The sequence below is a fragment of the Equus przewalskii genome, chromosome 8, assembly GCF_037783145.1.
Source record: "Equus przewalskii isolate Varuska chromosome 8, EquPr2, whole genome shotgun sequence".
Lineage (NCBI taxonomy): Eukaryota > Metazoa > Chordata > Mammalia > Perissodactyla > Equidae > Equus > Equus przewalskii.
The window spans coordinates 34,929,960-34,951,698 of NC_091838.1; the positions used below are offsets into that span (position 1 = coordinate 34,929,960).

The window sequence follows — 21,739 nt, forward strand, 5'->3', positions numbered from 1 at the left end:
CTGATTTATGCTTTAAGAGCCTACTTTCAATCCATGTGGAGAAAAGACTGTGGGAGCTATGGAGGAGGTGGAGACCAGCCAGGCGGCCTTGCAGGGAGCCTGGTGAGAGATGAGGGCAGCTTGGGCAACCAGGCACAGTAGGAAGCAGTGAGAAGGGGCTGGTTTCTGGAGGTATTTTGAAGGTGAAGCCAACTGAATGTGTGATGAACTGGTTGTGTGGCGTGAGAGGAAGAGATGAATCAAGCATGACTTCAGCATTGGGAAGCCACGGTCTCACCCGTTCAGCATCTCACCCTCCTCCCCCAGGGAGCTTATCAAAGTAGCTCTCTAAACAAAGATAGTCCTCTCTGGAGGAGTTTGGGTAAGAGCAGCTCATGTAACATATGTACCACCCCCTATCTATCTAAGGATTCCTTTTCTCCTGTCCCTGAGGAGGCAGAGAGAGTTGAACCATTCTCTGGCAGGAAGACATTCAAAGGGAACTTTTCCTAGAATTGTGAGTAACAGAGAGCTGCTAAAAATGAGGCTGACTTTACATGACATGTACTGGAAATGAAGGCTATTAATAGGTTCCTGCAAGACTGCTGCCATGCTGAAATAGGCTGCGAGGCAGCGAGCCTCACCCAGCAGTGTTCACTGGAGGTGAGAAACAGAATTCTAGGGCTTCCAATCAGGACAGGGAAAGAAAATCATTTCATAGACTTGCCTTAGGAATGCAAGAAAAGTCAGCAATCATTTTCCATCCCCCTGTCTACAGACAAACAGAGCTGTGAGCTGGTGTGTAACTATTTGAACTAAACAGAAAACTGAAAGCTTATAGGAGTAGCCAAGATAAAAGAATCCATTACAGTTTATCAGAGGTGATGAAAAGTAATTTTTAAAGGACCAACAGGACATACACACCTCTGAACCTTGAAAGTAAAATGATTCACTTAAATTAGTAACTAATAACCAGTCAACCCCACCCTAATGAGGGATTCTGAACCAAAGGAGCAGAATTCTGAACTTGTACAAGAAGCAAAGACACTGAGTTGGACGCTTTTTGACCCAGTTTTCCCTTTGCACAAATAACATGAATGGATGCTTCAGTTCCCTTCAAGAACACCAACATCTAGTATATGCGAGGCACTGGATGAGCCATGGTCATTCAGGACAGCATCTTTGAAACCCAATGTGCTATTGGGACAAAGAGAAAATCATGCAGCAAGAATGAGAGCACTTGAAAAACAGCCTATTTCTCTCAAGTGGCAAGATGCAAAACAAAAAAAAGAGTCAATTCCAATTGTGTGTTTCTTTCTAGCCAGTGCCTTGGAGAAGCATAGATACCCAATGAAATCAATTCGATGTAGTAAAAAGAGCACATTTTTGTAATCTTAGAGACCTTGTTTTTGAATTCCAACTATACCTACTATCAGTTTACCCTTGAGAAACTGACCTAATCTTTTTGAGTCTCAGTTTCCTCACCAGTAAAATGGACATAACACTACTTATACCACACTGTTGTGAGAATCAAATCGGATAACATCCAAAGTGACTGGCCCCTAGTGAGTTGCTGCAAATGTTAGTTTGCCTTCCCAGTTGCTAATGGAAGAGGAAAACAAAGAGTTTAAGCCAAGGGAACTTACATAGCCTGGGAAGCCAGAAGGAAACCATTGCAGTAGGCATATTTTCCAAATAGTGTCACTGGACACTGATCACATATTTACTATAGTTGTGAGAAATGGTGACCCACTTCTCTGTCTCCTGCTAGAATGTCCTCTATGCCAACATAGTATTGCAGCAATTCTGTTTAGAATTTGTCCAGTTTGCAAATGAACATAAATTGCTTTTGCTTTTTTCTTTAATCCTGTAGATTTGTCATGTTTTCTCCAGAATTTAGAGGTTGCCCCCCCCAAGCTGGTTGGAGGGCATTCTTTGGATGCCAAGGCTCAGGAAACCCCATGAGGTAGTCAGTATCCTTCATCTGCTTCTCAATTTCACCTGTATATCACACAAAACCAGAAACTTCTCAACTAGAAACAGAGTCTGTGACTGAATCAAGACTTTTTTTTTTTTTTTAACCTCTTAGAAGAGATTTGGGAGGAATCTAAGTGTCATTTTAAAATCCACAAAATCCCAAACCCACTGAGCAAGCAACAGATGAGGGAAATTGTTCCACATCCTGTCGAGAGGAAATGAACAGGACTGGGAAGAGGAATGTGCTGCGTGGTGCGAAAGCTTGGTTTTGATTCCTGATGCTGAACATCTGCCACATTTTTGTGTGGAACTACCAGCCCAAGCAGACAGCAAGGACCCTGGGCTCAGAAGCTTCCAAGTGCGAACTGGAACTGTCACCCTCGGCAGCTGTGGGAATGTGAACAGGAAGCAAGAAACCCTGGAAGAGAGAGTGTAGGAGTACATCCTGTGGGGATAGATAAAAAATAACGGCCAGGCTGTGGGAACCTCTTCCGAGCAAACACGTGAGCTCAAGAATTTCCTGAGCCAAAGATCTGATTCCAGTTATTTGTTGTATCTGTTTATTTGTTTTCCAAGCAATTTTGCATAATTTTGACAAAAAGAAAGAAGATAAAAATCCAAGACATAGATGATTGTGTTTTTAAAGCTCCTGCTCACAGAGCACTCAAGTGATACTGGCCAATGGGGTGCCAGTCTGTCATTTGGGATTTGCCCCACAAACCAGCAGAGCTTGGGTAGTGGTGGGGGTGTCTGACAGGCTCCTCCTGACAGCAGAGGAAGCTGGTCAGCAGGCACATTAGGGCGTCAGCCTGTGGACAGTGCTCAGGTCCAGGCGGTGCCTTTCCTACTGCATCAGCCTGTTCTCAGCCATTGAAGAGTTCTCTCAGAGTCTCATAACCAGGAAGCCATTTATCATTATCAGAGGTCTTATCAGAGACTGGCATTCTTCTGAATTTCCAAGAAGACTGTTCCATAATTTTTACCAGGACTTATAATTCATCCATCTAAGCCTGCTTACTAAAATTTTAAGCGAGAAAGTATATGTTGGGTCAAATTATGTTTTCAGTACTTTTTAGAGGCAGACACTTATTTTTTAATCCTTTTATGATAATTACCAAGTGGATTTTTTTGGACATGTTGTTTGGGCCACTGCCGTGACGCAGGTTTGGGTAATGGGCTTCTGCATCCAGGCAGACACGTCCTCTGCCCTCAGCAGGCACACCCTCCAGCTCCCCCAGCAGTCCACAGGCCCACAGTCCACATTCTCTGCACTTCCCCTGAAGGGCAGAGCTGCAGTAAAACGTGTCTCCTCACTGCCTCTTTGGAATCTGTCTCCAGTATATCAAATCTCACTTTCTCATCACATTTCCTCTCACCTCAAAGCCTGCTTTACGAGTATCCCACTTTGTGAATATTCATGAAATGTTCATTGAATTGAATTTGCCTTCATGGGATTCATAGGTTCACTCTCTTCTCCCTCATCTTTCCCACCTCATGCCTTTCCCTCAGAGGTCTCCTCTGAATCCATCTCCTTAGGAGGCCAAGTGTTTGGGGGCCACCCTCCTGCAAGGCCGCAGCTGTGTCTCAAGTGCAGGCCCTGCCTCAGAGACACTACACTCATCAAGTGCGCTGTTTACTAATGTAAGTTGTATTTCCACTTGATCTAGATATCACAAATAGTTTTTATTTTTCTTTAAAGAAATACTCCCTTATTTCCATCGCTTTATATTTTAGTGCATCCCTTTCTTTACACCTTTTCTTTCCTTCCTTCTCTCTTCCCTCTTTCTCTTCTTCCTTCCTTCCCCTTCCTTCCTTCTTTCCCTTCTTCCTTATCTCCTTCCCTCCTTTCTTCTCTTCTTCCTTCCTTGTTTTTTCCTTTCATCCTTCCTTCCTTCCTTCTTTCCTTTCTTCCTCCCCGCCCTCCCTCCCCGCTTCCCTCCTGCCTTCATACCTCATGCCCTCGGAGGACAGGACAGGGCCAGCCATCCTGCGCCAGCCCCCATGCAGACTTGGAAGCCAGCCCTGCATCAGTGTGCCAGGGCCCCTCACAGTATGGCCTTTCTCTCCACTTGCTTTCAGCAAATGCAGCCAAAATGTCTGTCCTGGCTCTGCCTGCACCTATCTCCTTCCTGTGTGTTTACAAATTCACCTCCCACTGTGGCTGTTGTAGGCTAAAGCAGTCCACTTGAAAAACTTCATCTTTCCCTTAGGTATTCCTGGGTGAATGCAAGCATCCACCTGTGTGATAGTAAAGGAAAGGAGACAAGGCAGGGGGGTAGGGGTCGGGGCGGGGTTTGTGTTCCCACGAAACACGAAAGAATCACAAAGAAGAAGAGTTAAAAATACCCCAGGATTTCATGCTGAACATCTCTTAAAGCATCTTCTGATTTCCCAAAGCTGATGGAAATATTCTGAAGGTATTAATAGAATGCAGATGTTGAGAATGTGACTTAGAATTCTGTTGAACAAATGACCCTATTGGGAGGTCGTTTCCAGTCTCCAGGGACATTCCACAGAGGGCCCAGCTGATTGTCTCATATTGAAACAACATGTCCAAGACACATTCCAGCTAGAAGAAAGCAGAACAGGGCTACTCTGACCAAATATAAATCATGAGGTAAAAGGGCAAACGAACTCCCTCAGTTCTCCCCTCCCTCCTTCCCTGATTCACCGGCTAGCCTCCTCCCACCCCCTCCCACCCCCCAAGGAAAACAGAGCATTGAGTAAGAGACTGCCAAGCCAAGCTGACTCAGGCGCCAGCCGGCGGCCCAGTGCGGCACACATGGCGGCCATTCGGGAAGTTCACAGCTCTCAGCGCTGTAGCCCTGATGTTTTTACTTCACTGCAATTTGTTTCTGATCTTCAGTCAAATCGTTACAACACTGGGATCCCCTAGAGAGTTTATACTTTGACCTTATGACAATTAACACCAGAGGCCAAGAAAAAAATAGATAAGAGAGAAATTCTATTGGTGAGAGGTGGATGGTAGGAGGACAAGGTGGAGTCTTATTACTAAAGTAAATATGTTATTTGTGAAATTATTTCCCATCCATCCAATAAAAAGAACGCAGTGTCTTTAAAGAGACAAGCTGCCAAAATGGAAAGAAAGTCTTCTTTCAAAAACTGCCAAACCTGGCGATCCTCAGTTACTGTGTGTTCAGAAAAGGACACAAGTTAGCTGAGGCTGGGGCGGAAGACCTTCCACAGGGCTGGACAGGGTCTTCATAGCTCAGTTTGGCTATGGAAATATGAGCAAGCCAGGGAGGGTCCCTGTCCAGGCTTTACCTGCCCTCACCCCAAAGGGGCAGACCCTAAGTTATGTCCAGAAGCTGCAGTCAGGATTCCGGATTCCCAGGCCACCAGGGCTGCCAGCACATAACAGGAAGACACCAGGCAGAGCAGGGAGTGGCCTGTGTACTTGCCTCTCAGATGCAGCACAAGGTCTCAGGGAAAGAGGACACAGGCAAAGGCTGGTTGGCACCTTCTGTGCCACCAGAAAGCAGGGATAATGACACCAAAGCTTCCCCAACAGCTCCCCCAGCCCCACTGAACAATGTGTGTGTGTCCCTGGGGATTCACCCAGAGATACAGACTCGGGAACAAATGCACCTGGGGAAACTCAGTCAATGCCCAGTCTGGAAACAGAAATGTCACAGCAGAGCCACCAAAGCCAGAAGCTCCTAAGAGCACAGCGTGGGGCACAGGGCCTCCTGTCCCCAGTCTCCCCCATCCCCTGCACAGGCAGAGCCAAAGGCAAAGACCAGAGACAGGGCTGCAGATGGGGCACTTGCTTAATTTGAATCTTGGCTTCCTTTTAACTCTCTTTATCTTCTTTCCAAAGACAGTCCCTGTTTGGGGTTTGGTCCAGCTGTGAAGTAAGGGCCAGGTGACATCAGCGTGTACTGATGGAGAATGGCTGATGTTGGCTGTGCACGTGATTTGCTGGGAGAACTGGCCACTCTTCTGTGGAGACTTCTGTGGAGGATGGCCCCAGAAGGCTGTGGGCTGTCCATTATACATCACCCCACCTAGTAGAAAATGGCACAGAGCAGGAAAGATGTGAAATGGTCTCACCCATGCAGAAGCACGTGCACAAACACAGAGGGGCCAGGCCAACTAAAGAAGCTCATTTTCAAAAGAAATTCCAAGTTGAAAAGAAATAGCCAAACTTATCATTTTTTCCACTGACAGTTTATCAGCAAGCAAGATTATTATTATCCTAAGCAGCTGAATGTTTGGGCTTCCACAAAAATAAAATATTCCTTTGATAGAGACTCCTACTGACTCCCACTAGAAGCCCCGCTTTAAGAGGCCAGCAAGGGCTGGAGTCTGTCCATCATCCCCCCTACTCATGGGTAGAGAGGATGGGGGGCTATCTGCACAGGGAGCAAAGGGGATGAAAAGAGCTGAGGAGAGAGATCTGCTCAAGTCTGGGGATTAACGGGCTGGGCAGTGGAAGCAGAATCTAGACAGAGATCTGAATGAACTACCTGGCGATGAGGAACAGGAACTGTATTTTAGGCAAAGGGAATAGCCAGTCATTTTGGGGGGCCTCGTACAGAGATGGGGTGGGAGGTGGAAAAGGAGGATGTTGTGGACAGAGTTAGGTCTGCAGACGCAAACAGTGACCAGACCACAAACTGTTAACCAGACCATTAAACCATGTAAAGGAATAGACTTTTTTTTCAATTTTTTTTATAGTGGTAAAATACACATAACATAAAACTTACCATTTTAAGTATACGGTTTAGTGATGTTAAGTACATTCATCTCGCTGTGCAACCATCCCCACCATCCATCTCCAGAACCCTTTTCATCTTGCAAATCTGAAACTCTGTACTCATTAGACAACTCCCTTTTCCCCCTCCCCTAGTCCCTTTCAACCACTATTCCACTTTCTGTCTCGTGATTTTGATTACTCTAAGTACCTCATGTAAGTGGAATCAAACAATATTTGTTTCTTTGTGTCTGGCTTATTTCACTTAACATTATGTCCTCAAGGTTCATTCATGTTGTGGTATGTGTCAGAATTTCCTTCCTTTTTAAGGTCAAATAATAGTCCATTGTATGTATATACTACATTTGTTTATTCATTCATCTGTTGATGGACACTTGGGTTGCTTCAATGTTTTAGCTATTGTGAATATGCTACTGTGAACATGGGTGTACAAATCTCTCTTCTAGACTCTGCTTCTAATTCTCTTGGGTCTATACCCAGAAGTGGAATTGCTAGATCATATGGTAATTCTATTTTTAACTTTTTTGAGGAATTTTCATACTGTTTTCCATAGAAGCTGCATCATTTTACATTCTCACCAACAGTGTGCAATGATTCCAATTTTCTCCACATACTTGCCAACACCTGTTATAAGAATTAGACTTCTCAAGAGAAAAGCCTTGAAATATTTTTTTAAACATCTACTGCAAAGAGTGGAGTTAATCACATTCCTCAGTTCTTGGCACATTATCACCATTAAGCCGTACAAGGCCCCTGTCACTATAATTACTAAATTTCATTGTGTCCATACCACTCCCAATCCCTACCCCTTCAAAGGCCATGTCTTTAAAATGCATTTTTTCTTATTTGAATGTGTACTTACAAAGAGTATTTTGTAGGTTTGTGCACACATAGTCTCAATATATGCAAATGGATGGTGTGATTTATCTGATTACCTTTCCCATTTTTTTAACCAAGTACTATGGTTTTCAGATAGTCCATGTCAGTACATGCACACCAAGTCCCTCACTTCTAACCAACAGACATTTTCTGTGGTCCATATGCACCACTTTCCACCTATCCCAGGTCGCTCCAGCCCCCTGCCCCACACACCACGCTGCAATGAACATCTTCAGACCATCACCTCAAGGACCCACCTGGGGATTTCCATGGAGCCCACTGCTGGTCACAGAGTGGTCCCATACTTGATTTGGCTCAAGGGGGCCAGGTCCTGTCCAGAAGGACTGTCATATGCCCACTAGCAGTGTATGAGGGTTCCCAAAAGGAGTACACAGCAGTGAGAAATCATGCTGGAAAGCTGAACCTGCAAACCAGATTTGAATTTAGGCATCATTTTCTAAAGAATGCAGCCATTGAAGGATTTTAGCAAACTCTTTAAACAAATAATCCTCCTTTTTATATTCTAACTAGTACTTAGGCAATGCCTTTCCTCTTGTCACTCTCTTATCCCAGAAACTGCTGATAACTGGTATTGACCACAAAAGCTCAAACCTCAGAGATGAAGTGCTCTGCCTCACCCTTCTCACACCCTTCACTCACACCTGGAAGTTCATGTAACTTTTTAAAAATGTATGTCAAAAGCAATTTTCTAATTTAAAAAACCATAGTAGAGGCAAGGATTAGGGATTTCAGAGACACTGGTGTGAATTTCAGTCTGTTATTGTAACCTGTGGTCTCATAATTAAGTGCACACCTATAACTGTAGGAAGGGTGGAGAACTTAATAGAGATGAAGGGTGGAGTTAGTGAAAAGAGTGAGGGGAGAAATCTAGAAGGGGGTAAAGACTCTTGAGTAGGTGCCACAGTCAGAGCCACTATAAAACAGGAGGTTCAGAGGGCACGCTCTCTGGGCTCTCTCTTCACCCATCACCAACATCATGAAAGAGAACTTTGCAGTGCAGAGGAACATGGCAGCACAAGACACCCAAGACACTGGGACTTTCCTAGGCCATACAGCATATGGATTAAGAATAAATAAATTATATGTAAACTAGAAATTAAAATTCTGGACCTTTTATGTACACATTTGGCTTCTAAACCTCAGTTTCTTTATCTATGAAATGGTGATAATAAAATCTCTATTTCTCCTGTTGTTCTGAGGAGTTACTCATTCTTTGTGCCAGGCACTGCTCTAAGTGTAAGGAGGTTCAGCAATGAGCAAGTCAGATAAGACTTCTATTGTCAAGAAGCTTACACCTCATGGGAAAGAGATGGCAGTAAAAAGAATTTCATAAAGATCTTGTTATGCCCCCTCCTCCACAGCCCCCAGCTATTGTAATCCAGATAGTCACTGAGGATTCCCAGCTCCTTAAGACTTAGATAATATTATAGTCTACCTTTATCCTAAGTCGTTTGGAAAAAGTGCAGTAGTCTTTCAAAGTTTTCTGCAAACAAACTTTCGGGGAACTTACTTCTCAAGGTCATCTCTGCCTCCTATTTCCTGCCTGCTCTGAATTTTTGTTGTACACATACTACGTCAGGCAAATATTTCCTTGATTTATACACACACACACACACACACACACACACACACAGAAGCAACAGAAGGTTTTACTGAGGGTTTTGGAACTGTGGGTAGGGCCTTACAGAGAATCAATGCAAAACTGTAACATTTACTTTGGTTATTCACATTTGCTGTATTCCTTCTGTCACTGGGCCATGTTGGCCAGTCTCCACTTCTGTGTCCCCCTAGTTGTCTTGTCTCTGTCCTCCTTCAACCCCCAACACCAAATGCCTTCTCCCATCACCTTAATGGAACAAGCCCCCTTAGGCTGCCCAGTGACTCCAAGCACTGGGTTCAATGGATGGTGGTTCTGTCCACATCTCCCTTTGACTTCTCCAAAGTTTTGACAAGGCTGACCACAACTTCCTTCTTCAAATGCTTTCTTCTCTTGGTTTTTGTGTCCCTCCCTGCTCTCTGCCATCCCAGGTAGGGCCCTTCCAAAGCACACTCCTCCACCTGCACATATAATGTGGGATCTCTTCAAGGGCCGGCCCTAGGCCCACTTTTTTCCTCATTCCATGAGCCAGGGTCAGCAAACGTTTTTTTTATTAAGGGTTAGATATTTAATACTGTAGGCTTTGTGGGCCGTAGGGTTTTTGGTGCAACCACTCAACTCTGCTGATGTAGCACAAAAGCAGCCATAGACAGTATGTAAAAGCAGAAGCACAACCATGTTCCAATAAAACTTTATTTACAGAAGCAGGCAGTGGACTGGGTTCAGCCTGAGGGCGGGCATTTGCCAACCCTTGCTCCATACTCTCTCCTGAATGAACAGATCCATTTCTCAAGGCATCAACTACCACTCAAATCAATGGTTTCCACCCAGATTTCTCCTCCGAGTTCGAGACCCATTCTTGCCACCTTAGATCAACAAAATGCACCTCAACTCAATACCCTCATATAGACCACATGGCTTCCCCCACTTCTTACTTGCTTCTCTTCAGTTTTCTGACTCAGAAATAGGACACCCATTCAGGCAAGCAAGCCAGACACCAGGAAGTCATTCTGGACATCTCCTGCACCCTCACCCCCATATTTAAATTGAGTGTGAAGTATGCTGATTTTACTTGCTCAGAATTGCTTGAGTTTTACACTTTCCTCCCCCTCCACAGCCACTTCCTTTGCCCACACTTCAGCCATCTTTGCCAGGACAGCTGTATCACCTTTCCACGTGAATTGCCCACGTCCATTCTCTACAGCACAGCCAGTGGGATGGTTCCAAAACAGAACTGTGCATGTGCTTCCCTACATAAGACACTTTCCATTATTCTTCAGATAAAGACAACAGTCCTGAGCCTAGTCAAATGGCCCAGCAGGGTTACTACCACCCTCCCCAGCTTCACCTCAGACCATGTCCCTAGTCCCCTCCATCTGCCTAAAACATTCTTTTCTCCTCTCTACCAAATTTCTTCTCATCGTCCAAATCTCAACTCATATATATCAAATTCCGCTTATATGCTCTGACTAAACCACACATCTCTCCGTTATAGCACTTACTGCATTTCAATTGTATATTTACTGTTTTGATCAGAGTTGGCAAACTATAGTTCATAGTCTAAATCCGTCCACCATCCATTTTTATAAATAAAGTTTTATTGGACACCACCACTCTGTGCGATTATGTACTACAACAGTTGACCTGCACAGTTATGACAGACCATGAGGCTTGCAAGGCCTCAAGTATGTACTCTCTGGCCCTTTACAGAAAAAGAGTGCTGACCCCTGGTTTTGCTTATTTGATAAGCTTGTCTTCCACACTGGACAGCAACCCCACATGGACAGAGATTTTGTCTGTTTTTCTTCACTAGAATATCTTCATACTCCACACACAGCACCTGACACGCAACAGAAACTCGATCAGTATTGGTTGAAAGAATGAATGAATGCTCAGATATTCCATGTTGTCAGGTCACACTTTCCATGTTAAGGCACTTTCCTAAGTCATGATGCTGACTTAAGATGATAATATCATAATTTTCCTGTATTCTTTTTCTTTGGCTCTTTGAGAATTCCCACTCACTCCATTGGCTGTAATAGTTGAAGCTCATTGACAGCTGTTCATTCTTCTGAAGAGAAAGTAGGCATCAGAATAAATAGTCTGAATAGAGGGAGCTGGTGACTCCAAGTGTGGGTAGTAGGATCACACGTGGACCAAGAATAACTTTGTACTACAGTCCTCTCCTCCACGCACATCACCACACAGCCCATGAGAGATCCAAAGACCACACTCTAACTTTATAACACAAAGAACCGGCTTGAGGTGAAGTCATTTGAAGACACTCATTCATATCTTCTGGCTGCTAAGTCTCTTCTTTTCAACACACCAGCATTTCTAAAAAGTGTGCTTTGTGGAGATGTTTATGAGGGAAAAGGGGGTTCTGTGATCAAATATGATTGGAAAACCAGGCATATTCCACAGCACTGGTGGAGATTCTGCAAGAAAGAAACCTGTTTAACATTTCCAAAATATGTTTGACCTGGGTACACCATTTTCCCATAAAATACCTAGACACCCTCTGCAGAGACTCGGAGACACATATTTTTAATAATCTGACTATCTGCCATTTATCACAATGTGAAAGCCAGTACAAGCAGCCACATCTCAGGTCTTCCTTCCTTTAGAATACCTTAAGCATACAAATTACCCGCATTGCTCCTTTCTCTCAGAGTAAATGATTTAAACTGTCTTAAAGAAAAGCAATTTCGTTATCTGATAGAAGGAAGTCACTCAAAATAGAAACAATAGAGATAATCTTCTTAAGTGATTTTTGAGTTTAAAGAGCAGCTTACCTACTTATGTGAAAGTTGAATATCAAAATAGACCTCAGTCAACTCTAGGCTGTGCCCCCGTAAGCACCCCACCTATACTCTATGTTTGTAACTAGGGATAAGTTATCAGCATCCTCCTGAGGTGCTGCCTCATCTTTCTCCATTGCATTAGGCGTGTAACTGGAGGCAGTACTTATAGATGATACACTTTATTCCTCACTCAGTGACAAGCCTCTCATTCATCTTTATATTACCCCCACTACCTGGCATGGTGTTCAAGAATGTTCCTTGAATGAAATTGAAAGCCTTGTGGTTTTCATCTTACAGATATCTAACCAGTAAATATTTTTGGGCTCTTCCTATGTGCTAACATCATTCTAGCCTTAAGCCCAAGAGCCCACAGCCTGCATGGGGAGATAAGTAGGGATACAATGGTTCTTAGTGCTCCATAATGAATGATATGTCATCATTATTAACAATAACAATGATTTTCTGGAAAATTGGGAGAAGGCTCACAGAATAGAACTGGTCATTGGAGTGTCTCACCTCAGAGGCAGGCTGGAGGAGCTGGACACACACATCCCAGAGGCTCAAGGGGCTGTGGGGAGCAGGGAGGCAGGCAGGAGGGGCCATCTGGGGTGTGGATTATGGAGGATCTGGTGGGCCAGCATGGGGTGCTCCAACTTTGTCCTATGGGTATGGAAGCCAAGGATGATTTTTAAGAAGATTTTGTTCCCAAATTGATTAAATTTATGTTTAGGATGAAAACTCGGTGTGCAGGAAAAATTGTAAGGGAAAAAGCCTCTTCTTTATTTGAAAAGGCACTGGAATGAAGCTGCACTGTTCTTAAACTAATTTTCTTAGGTATCCTACTGGGTATCCCCTAAAGTACAGAGTCTGTCATCTGGCAGGTGACGTGCTGTCTAAGCAAAGTTACAGGGTGCTGGAGGCAGCTTGTGTGAGGGAGCCATCTCCTCTGAGGCTCTCCAACCTGTTCTCGCCTGGACACCGCAGAAAGTTGATCAAAAGGAATCTTTCAATCTTTCAAAAGGAATCTACTCTTTCAAGCCTTCTTGCTTCCTCCCCCATGGGGACTAGAGAAGGTGCAAGTGTGTTGAGGCTGGTGAGAGCTCAGCTGCGCCGAGACTGGGGGGACACTTGTGTCGGCTGCACGATCCCACCTGTGTGGCCCAGGAGAGGGTTCTGCAGGATGCTGGACAATACTGGGAAGGAAAAGGAGGGAATCCTGGAACTTGGGCCGGAGCCGGGCTGCAGACCACTGAACCCCAGGAGTCTCGACTCATCTTAAGAAGAAAAAAATTTCTTGGAAGCTGACAAGACAGCAAGCAAAAACAAAAGATTCTATCTGGTAGGAAATAAGACAAAATGGAGAGAAATTTGTTTTGTTTGGGGAGATAAAATAAGCAACAGACCACTGAACTCAGGTCAGGAGAGCACAGCAGCCTTCCCCCAGAACTGACAGCAGAGAAAGAAGGAAGTGTGTTGGAGGCATGTATAAAAAAGAAGCTATTTTGAGGAAAATTGTCTTAAACCCAATATGGCTCCTTTCTGTATAGAAGGCGGCATCTGTATGAACAGACTAACCAAACCCATTATGATGAAAAATATCCAGGGGAACGCTGGATCGTATGACCCGAAAATCAAGCCTGTAGTCAGGAGCTCTCTAGTTTCTTTGAGCAGATCCCTGCCGGAAGCGGGGAGGGGGAGTCCTGAATGATGCACACTGGCTATCTTCCACAAGTGGATTCCCTCACTGAGGCAGCACAGTTACCAGGTTTTCATTTATCTTTGTGCTGTGCAGAACTGGCTCTGGGTGCCAAAAGCCCTAGTCAGAACAACCTCAGATAGGAGACCAGCCGTGCTCAGAACACCTGAGTCATTCTCCACTCGGCCTCAGCCCAATGGCTGCAGGGCTATTGGGTTTGGAAAAAATAAACTTTGGGCCAGTAGGATTTTCCATATGCTTTAGATGCACTCTTTACACAAAAGCATTTTTGCTGGCAGTAATTCATTGAATGCTTTTTGAATGCACTTACCAATTACTACGAGGGCTGAGGGACATAACTGCTGGAAGGACTTTGTGCCCCACCATCTGGTTTGTGTCCAAGTACTTTCAGAAGTGGAGGGGCCTCCTCATTTGGCGAATTGTCTCCTATTTCATCTCACATGACCCCCTCCCACAGGATGGCCAGAGGGCTTTCCAACAGCAGCTACAGCATCAGGAAATCCTTAGAAACAGAACACATCATACACAGCCATCTTCATTCCAACAAAGCAGTCTAGCCATAATATCAGCCACTTTGAATATGAAGCCCAGTAAAGTATGCATCATCTGACCTGTCTTATAGGGGTAGACTAATGAAGTTGTCACATGAGCAAGTGATTTAGAAGATTAATGCCGTTATCCAGAGCAGTCACAGGTATTAGGACACAGGGTATTAGGACAAAGACACAGGTATTAGGACAAAGGGTCATTTGAGATTCATAGTAATAGGTCATTATCGCTGTGAGAGAACTGGAGGGTTGTCCTGGCACTAATTACCCATGTATGAGCCCAGGCAGTTTTTAAAAAATATATATATATATAACAACTCTATTGAGATATAATTCATATACCATAATTTCACCCATTTAAAGTGCACAATTCAGTGATTTTTAGTATATTCATAGAGTGCAACCAGAACCATAATCAATTTTAGAATATTTTCATCACCCCAGAAGAAAACCCATACCCATTAGCAGCCAGTCCCTGGTTACAACCAACCACTCCAGCTGTAAGCAACTACTAATCTACTTTGTCTATATAGATTCCAGGCAAATTTTTAATATGCCTGAGACTCAGTTTCTCCATCTGTAAAAGGAGAGAAACTAGGATATGTGGATACTAGAGAAGCCCTCAAAAGCCTCTATCTCTTTAAGACACCAAGGCCCCTAATCATGTAACAAATGATTTTTCATGGCACCTGGCAAAAACAAGCCATAGCCTTGGTCCTGGCTTAGGTTAGCCTCTTCCTTTAGGGTAAGAGAGTAAAACTCACTTGAGAGGTCAAGATACATTACATACCATTTCTCTGGTGCTCGTAGGCTCCACTCTGTTGCACACTCCCCTTTGAAGAGAGGAACCCCAGCCATGCATGGAGCCTCGCACAGATCACAGACCACAATAACAAGATATCTCACTAGGGTTCCAAGGTTGGAAAGCACTAGTTACATTCTAAAGAAAAGTGACAGACTTTCCAAGAGATAGCCCAGCACCTGTTCTGGATCACAGTCACCAACCACTTCCAGTCTAAGGAGAGGCTCCAGATGGGTAGAGCAGATTGAGAGGTGATTTCATTAAATTAAGAATTTTTAAATAAACAATTCAGTGGCATTTAGAATATTCACAATGTTGCACGACTACCACCTCTAATTCCCAAACCTTCCCAACCCTTTAAAGTTAAAACCTCTTACCCATTAAGTTGTTTCTCCCCATTTTCCTCTCCCTGAGCTCCTGAAAACCACCAATTTGAGTTCTGTCTCTATGGATTTATCTATGCTGCATATTTTATATAAGTGAAATCATACAATATATGACCTTTTGAGTCTGAATTCTTTCACTTAGTATAACATTTTCAAGGTTAATCTACATCATAGCATATATCCGTACTTCATTCCTTTTTATGGCTGAATAATATTCCACTGTATAGATATACCACATTTGTTTATCCATTTGTCCATTGATAAACAGTTGAGATTTTTCCATCTGTTGGCTATTGGGAATAGTGCTACTGTGAACATGTGTGTGTATGTACTTGTTTGAGGATCTGTTTTCAATTCTTTTGGGTATATACCTAAGAGTGAAATTGTGGGGTTGTACGCTAATTTTATGTTTAACTTTTTGAAGACCCACCACACTTTTTCACAGAAGTTGCACCATTTTACTTTCTTAGCAGCAATGTACAGGGGTTCTAGTGTCTCCACATCTTTGTCAACACTTATATTCCATTTTTCCTGATTATTGCCATCCTAATGGGTGTGAAATGAACCTCATTATGGTTTTGATTTGCATTCCCTTAATGGCTAATGAAGCTGAGCATATTTTCATGTGTTTGTAGCCCATTTCTATAGCTCCTTGGGAGTAAGTCTTTTTGCTCATTTTTTCAATTGGGTTATGAGCCAGATTCTACAATGCAGAGGTAGCAGAACCTAAGCTCTCTTGGAAAGACCCTGCCCTAAGAGGGTTGAAAAGTGAGGTAACCCAGCAGAAAGAGTCTAGATGGGGTATACTGTTGAAGCAGAAGTTGAGAGTGAGTCAAAGTGGTCAGCTGGACCATACAAGTATGTCAGGAAGCAGCTCAGGGTTTGAGGTTCCCTTTCAAAATAATTGTTCTCCAAAGAATCCACCGGAGCATCTATGTAAAGAAAAAGCCGGCATCTGGGCACCTGAAGAGGACACTGATGATATCAGGTAATAGCTACACCAGGCAAATTAGACCTTCCTGCCACAAATTCTCCTCCTTCCCAACCTCTAACTCCAGAGGAGGCAGAAAGGATGGATCAATGTTCTCCTTCCCCAGTGCCAGGTCCCAATCCTACATCAAGGCTCAGACGGGATCGAGGCAGGGAACGGGGGCACTTCCAATTAGATGAGAGATTAAAGTTTTTATTTAACTCAGGTTGAACTTTTAATACCTGAAAGTGAACAAGAAAGCTATGGGCTCTGCCCAAGATCTCCTCCAAGGGCAATGAAGAAAGCCTCAAATGAATTAATTAAAAATAGTGTTGTTTCCTGCTTTGCACATTCCCAAGCCACGTTCATTCAATATATGGGTGACACATATCACTAGAAGAAGATGAGTGGAAGAAAGGGAAGGGCAGGAGGAAGCGGAAAGTCATATTTGAACAGATTTAATCCATTGTTCTATCTTATAGATCAGAATTTTATAAATTTACAAATTGGGGCAAGAATTAAATGAAAGTTTTAGCATCACATGCAACTGCATTAAAAAACTTAGGGGAGAAAAATGTTCTCATTGCACTGCCTTCCCTGTCATCTTATACAAGGTTGAGGGAGGTATGTAAGCATGAGCCTGTAGCATCCCAGGCTCCTGTCCAAAGAGAGCCCCTCCTCACTCTCAGGCATAGGAAATGGCCAAGGCAGAGAGGACTCCCAGAGGTGCGCTGCTGGGATCCAGGGGAAAGCGTGCTCCAGCCTGGGGTGTATGTGGGAAACCGTGTGCTCCTGGATGGTTTCTTTAAACTTGGTGCCAGAGAAGCTTCAGCAAATTGAATGTTTGAGCTGTGTGAGATATTCCAACTCCAATATTCACCCAAAATTAAGAAAGGAGAGGTGAAGAAAGCGAGTCCAAAGTTCACTGGAATAAAATAAGGTTTGAAGCACCTGCATATTCATAGCTCTACCAATCCCATCTGGAAACAGGTGAAATGAAGTAGTCACCCTTGTCCTCATGTCTCCAAGCTCTAGCCCAGGGAGAAGCAGGGGACACCCAGTAGTGTTTCTGGCCTTCTTCTCAAGTGGATCCTGTTTAACTTAGTTAGTCCTGGCTGTGCACTTTGGTTCATGTCTTCTTGGTAATAAAATTGAAATAATATGTTTTCTTGGCTGCTCCATAAAATGTTCTATGAATTTATTCTAAAGGAGAAAAGGAAGAAGGAGGAATAAATGTAGTGTTGGCTTTTCAATTGTGGTTTTTATTTCCGTAAACCTTAGATCACAAGAATGCATGAGATATTTACACAAATCTTTCCACAATTCCTGTGGCCTTTCGGGGCATAGCATTTGCATGACTTCATCGTTGTGGCTGGTGTGTGCTTTCTCAGCAGCTTTGCTTGCAACAGGGAGCTGTCCCCACCAGTGCTTTGTCGTTCTGTGTGTGTGTGTGTGTGTGTGTGTACGTACAAGTAAGATATGTATATATGTGTGTGGAGGGAGAGAGAAAAAGAGAGTGAGGAGAAAGGGAGAAATGATCATTTCCTTGCTTTTTCTGTAGCAATTTCAACTTTGAATAGGGATTCCAATTTTCTACATCAAAATGTGGCGAATTTTCCCATTTTAACAGTTTGTTTCTCCCTAGATAGTTTCTTTGGGAATGACAAAGTGAGAGAACCCTAAGTGAGGAAAGCAGGGTCTTATTTTTGCAATACGGAGGCAGGAGGGCCAATCTGGCCCAGATGAGAAGAACATAGGAAAGAGTTAGCTGTAAGGCAGATGGGACTCAGGTTCCAGCTTCTCAAGTGAGTCAGATTTCTGTGGTTGCAACAGGTTCTCCAACAGCTGGGAGATGAAACATCAGGGGATGCCCTCGAGCCAAGTGAGGCCTTGGCACCAAGCCTGGGAGAGGGGGTCAGTCACACAGAAGCACAGAGAGCACAGTAAGTCCTAGGCAGTGCAGTTCCTAGGCTTGTTGCAGCTCTTTCCCATGGAGACAGCTACTGCCTGAAAGGCACCTACACACAAGACTTCAAGGGCCAGCTGTGTGTACCAACTTAGAGGAGAAGTAATATGTGTTAGCACCGCACCAAGCCCTCTGATGTCCTAGTGGAATACAAATGAATCATCGATTGTTCAGATACCACCCCAGCTTTCCTCACATTAGTCATCATATTTCCTATTTCTCTGAGTTTGCATTATTGCACACTAAGAATATTGACATCATGATCATCACTTTAAATGGCAGCAGATCCAAGGGGATGGCATGGAGGCTGAGAAAACACAGCTCTTACAAAGCAGTCAACACTGCCATTTTAGTCTCATTTCTACATCCTCCTCGTACTACTCATGGGAGACAGTGCACTCTGGGAGAAAAGGCATGAAGTTCAGCTGAGTCAACCTGCATTTAAATCCTGTCCTTACCACTCTCTAGCAGTGAAATTTTCGTCAGGTCTCCTAACCTCTGTGCCTCAGCTGCCTTATCCATAAAGCAGGGAAAATAATCGATACCTTATTAAGAGTGCTGTGAGGAGGAAGTGCAGTGCTTCACACAAGGTGCTAGTGCAACGCTGGGGGCACCGGAGGCAGCTCAGTAAATGAAAACTAAAAAAGGCACCAGTTGAATCTGAGAACAAGTGTCCTCTATTTCAAGCTTATAATTCTTCTGATTCCCCTAACACCTGCAGTGGACAGGAGCCCCAGAGAGCAAGTGAGGATCTCTCCGCCCAAGTGAAACAAAAGGACTTTATTCACAGTAGGGAGATACAGGGCACCCAACGGGATTGTCCAGTGATTCACACTCAGCATGGGGGGTGCTTTACTGGCCACAGGAGTGAGGTCCAGATGCCCTGAACAAGGGGCTGGGGTCCCCGTGAGGGTGTGGTGCCTGCAAGAGAAGATGTATGATCTGATGGTCAGCAGAAGCGCATGTGCACAGTAAGCTTCATGGACGTGCATCTGTGCTTGTGTTCCCAGCCTACCACAAACACTTTCCACTATATCTAGCCCTTACAAGGCTTCCTGGGAAATTTATTTTCATGCAGATTTAACAAGAAGCAACGTAGCTTTCACTACATGCAAATTACATGGCCTAATGGAAAAGCTTCAATACATTTTGATATTTTAACGTGAAATTAAGGCTCTGTTCCACCTTGGGGAGCTTGAGCTCAGGTCAAAGGCCCTGTGTTCTGAGCTCCTCAGAGCCAGCAGCTCACAACACCCTCCTGGGATTTATCCCATCTTCTCTCACTGACTGTAGGCAGCACACTCATCTGCTTAAATGAAAAATCAAATGGTTGGCTGTGATACAGGGCATAGTCAGTATTTTCATTTCATACCATTTAGCACTTTTGAGATCAAAGCCAGTTAAGTCAAAACCTTTTTAAACCTCAGAATTCTTCACAGTTTTTCTTAACTTAAGCAGGGGGCAGGGAGGATGAGAAAGTTCCCCCACAGAGGGAAAAAGCAAACAAATTATTCTTTTAAAAGTCAAGGTATCTTAAATCTCCTGATGGAAATATATGCCCCATGAAAATCTCTGTGAAAAAATCTTTCTCTGTGGTACTCAACATATTAGCTAGGAATGGATTTTTTTCTTTGCCAGAAAGTACTAATTCTTTATAGATTACAAACAGATCAGACAACTCCTCATGGACCATGATTCTAACAGTGTTTGAAGTTAATCTAGGAAATGATTTAAACAATATCATTTCACAAGTCAAGCAACAACACAAATAGAAGCATGCAGAAACACTCTGAGAGCTTCCTTTCAATAGTGATTCAAGAAATAAGATGTGCAACAACCCGCAGGGTGCAAGGAAGGTCACTGGAAAATCAGACATGCAACAGCCCCCAGCATATGAGGATGGTCACTGGGAAATCAGATGCGCAACAACTCGCAGGGTATGAGGAAGTTGTTCGAGGCATAAATGAAGATAAAGAGCACTCGCTTGGCTCATCCTCAAGAGCAGAGTCAGGAGTGATAAGTGAGGAAACCACAAGGAAAGCAGGATCCACCTCCACTAAGCACGTGGCAGTTTCCACATGAGTGACTGGTTTTCCTCTTTCCATTCAAAGTTTTGCAACACTGTCAATACACATTACTTAAAGGCAAGTCTGGCTGGTGGAGTTCTAGACTTGGTTTTCCTTTCTAACAAAAGCTTAATCAATGACAATCAATCTCAACTGTCACTTCCTCACCAGAAACTCAACTCTGGTATTTGTTTTTAGACAAATTTGGAAGAACCTTTCATTCAAGCCAAGAAGGTACAAAATGATACCCAGCAATGCAAACCCTGTAACTACAGGGGGGAAAAAATCAATTCACTGAAACATTTCATTAACGATAAGCCCCAAACTTCTTGCAGCTTCTAACCCCACACCTGTAAGTCCAGCTCAATGCATAATCAAGTTATATTTCTTCCTCCATAACGTCCTTCAGACTTTTGTGTTCAGATAAGCGCAATGATTCTCTTTCAACTGACCAAGGACTCAGACAATTGTTAATTCCCAGGCAGAATGATGATAGTATGGCCTGTGGGAACAGTGTGTGACAGGATCCAGCTCCATGTCATCGAAGGACTGGAGAACATAGCTATCAGTAACTACATCTTTCTTTTTGACCAGCATGCCTTTCCTTAACTTTGTTTATTTCAGAGTGTGCTGTGTCTACCTGGCTCAGTGAATCCCATACCAAAGACACATCTCTGGGTTGTGACCACCACGGTGAGACTAATACACAAGATGTGCTGGCCAGAGCCCTGGCAGAGGAGGCTGGCTCTGGGGGCGGCCTCACTTCAGCCTCATCTCTCTGGACTTCAGGGTCTCTACTACTACATGAGGGGTGGAGCTGCACGATCTCTGGGGGCCCTGACAGCTCCAATGTCTGAGAAAACTCTGTTCTGCTTTACAAACAGAGCCACCATGCCTGCTGAGCCTTCCCTTGGACATTTTGGGGATTAAAATCTTAGTTTTGACCTTCTGGATGTCCTAATGTACAAAAATCCTTTAGATAGAGAAAGGAGGGGTTAAAATATCTACAGATACCCTCTTCAGACAGAAATATATTTTTGCTCTAAATTCCATCCCTGGCCCTTATTCAAAAACCATTACCTCTACTTTTTATTTTTTCCTTTGTATAACTATAGCTTGGTCCAGATATTTAAGGTTCAGAGGTAGTTTACAGCAGGCAATAGGCATATTTCACAGAGCCAGGTGGAAATTGGAGGCACAGATCCTGGTAAAGAAATAAGAAACTGCCCAACAGATCATTCTGGATATATTATTACAAGCTGTTCCTACTAGGCCTTCCTCTCAAGGCG

General features: G+C 43.8%; 1 long non-coding RNA gene across 7 annotated transcripts in view; it reads right to left on the reverse strand.

The window, feature by feature from the left end:
- The window catches only part of LOC103558111 (uncharacterized), a 167,707-nt gene that overhangs the window by 134,205 nt on the left and 11,763 nt on the right, over positions 1–21,739 (reverse strand). The window contains exon 2 of one of the 7 annotated variants that reach the window (XR_011543090.1): positions 7,831–7,997. The exons of the other annotated variants lie outside the window; for them this stretch is intronic. This is a non-coding gene — a long non-coding RNA (uncharacterized lncRNA). The remainder of the gene's footprint in view (positions 1–7,830; positions 7,998–21,739) is intronic. 7 annotated transcript variants of the gene reach the window in all.